The following is a 2309-nucleotide window of genomic DNA, read 5'->3' on the forward strand; positions in this document are numbered from 1 at the left end:
ACAGGATGAAGACCCATGTGCTAGAGCCAAGCCGCAGGTACATTGAATGCTAGCAAGCTGAATGTTTAAATCCTTTTTGTTCCGCAGCATTCCAATGCGGAAGATTCCATGGAACCAGAGATTATTCCATTGAGAAGGACATGCTGCCTGGATGACTGCACTGTGCAAATTAAATCACGGAGCCAGTTGGCTTGTGGGTGGCTCTGGTGACTGGGTGGTTGGGTGGGCGGTGTGTCAGAGGTGGAGCACATGCAAATGAATGTGTATCATCCTGCTAGTGAGAGTGAAAACTCATGCAGGAGTGTGCCTGCTTGTCAGTGGGTTATGCACCTTGCCAGGCGTCAAATCTACATGGAGCAGCTGGAGGGGACAAGAGCAGGTTTGCAAAATATAGATAGAAGAGCATATATGCTGGCGCATTCTCCATGATTGTGTCAGCTTATGTTTTGGTGCACTGCACTTTCCTCCGCTAAGTTTTAGCCATTTTGGTTAAACGCAAGTGTAGTTGCTTCTCGCCCTTTTGGCTGTGATCTTGTATCGTGGTTGAAGAGTCTGCTGGAGGGATTGTTTTCTTCATTGACGAGAGACTGAAGATATTACAGGATGGAAGGCTTGGGAACACTATCTGTTTTTCAGTTGTGGAAGAGTTGAAAGACAGCTTTTACTTGCCAATATCTCTCTTTTGCAAAGAGCTACGCATTGGAAAATTCAGGGCTATACCGTGTAGATGAAGCACTAACAGGAGGCTTTAAAATTTTCATTCTAGTTTCCTTCGTTTGGGAGAAAAATGCAAAGGTACAAGACAGCTTTTCCTTGCCAATATCTCTCTTTTGCAAAGAGCTGCACATTGGAAAATTCAGGGCTATGCCGTGTAGATGATGGCCTAACAGGAGGCTTTAAAATTTTCTTTCTAGTGTCCTTCGTTTGGGAGAAAAATGCAAAGGTACAAGACAGCTTTTCCTTGCCAATATCTCTCTTTTGCAAAGAGCTACGCATTGGAAAATTCAGGGCTATGCCGTGTAGATGATGGCCTAACAGGAGGCTTTAAAATTTTCTTTCTAGTGTCCTTCGTTTGGGAGAAAAATGCAAAGGTACAAGACAGCTTTTCCTTGCCAATATCTCTCTTTTGCAAAGAGCTACGCATTGGAAAATTCAGGGCTATACCGTGTAGATGAAGCACTAACAGGAGGCTTTAAAATTTTCATTCTAGTGTCCTTCGTTTGGGAGAAAAATGCAAAGGTAGCTTGTGCCATCGCCACTCTGCTCCTTGTGCCGCCTTGGCGGTTTACATGAGCCACTGCGGTGACGTTGTCTGACTGGATCAGAACCGGTTGGTCGCAAAGTAAGGTCTCCGCTTGACGTAGGGCATTGTATATGGCCCCTAGTTTCAGGATGTTGATGTGAAGACAAGTCTCTTGACTTGACCAAAGACCTTGGAAATTTCTTCCCTGTGTGACTGCTCCCCAACCTTGGAGGCTTGCATCTGTGGTCACCAGGATCCAGTCCTGAATGCCGAATCTGCGTCACTCGAGAAGGTGAGCACTCTGCAGCCACCACAGGAGTGATACCCTGACCCTGGGGGACAGGGTGATCAACCAATGCATCTGTAAATGTGACCCAGACCACTTGTCCAGTAGGTCCCATTGGAAAGTATTCGCATGGAACCTGCCGAATGGAATGGCTTTGTATGATGCCACCATCTTTCCCAGGACTCGAGTGCAGTGATGCACTGACACAAGTTTTGGTTTCAATAGGTTCCTGACAAGAGTCATGAGTTCCTGGGCCTTTTCTATCGGGAGATAAACCCTCTTCTGGTCTGTGTCCAGAATCATGCCCAAGAAAGACAGACGAGTCGTAGGAACCAACTGCGACTTTGGGATATTGAAAATCCAGCCGTGTTGCTGTAACACTTTCAGTGAAAGTGATACGCTGTTCAGCAACTGCTCTCTTGATCTCGCTTTTATGAGATCGCTCAAGTACGGGATAATTGTGACACCTTGCTTGCGCAGGAAAACCATCATTTCCACCATTACCTTGGTGAAAATTCTCTGGGCCGTGGAGAGACCAAACAGCAACGTCTGAAATTGGCAATGACAGTCCTGTACCGCAAATCTGAGGTACGACTGATGAGATGGATAAATTTGGACATGAAGGTATGCATCCTGTACACAAATGCGGACAACAGGTGTCAAGCCGTGTGTTACCTTTGTCAAGCTGTAATAAGTAGGGGTAAGGACGTTAACCACCTCAGAACATCCTCCCTTATACGTCACCTGCAGCGCATTAATCATAAGTCAGTGACAAGTTCA

The sequence above is a fragment of the Pseudophryne corroboree genome, unplaced genomic scaffold (genome assembly GCF_028390025.1).
Source record: "Pseudophryne corroboree isolate aPseCor3 unplaced genomic scaffold, aPseCor3.hap2 scaffold_699, whole genome shotgun sequence".
NCBI lineage: Eukaryota > Metazoa > Chordata > Amphibia > Anura > Myobatrachidae > Pseudophryne > Pseudophryne corroboree.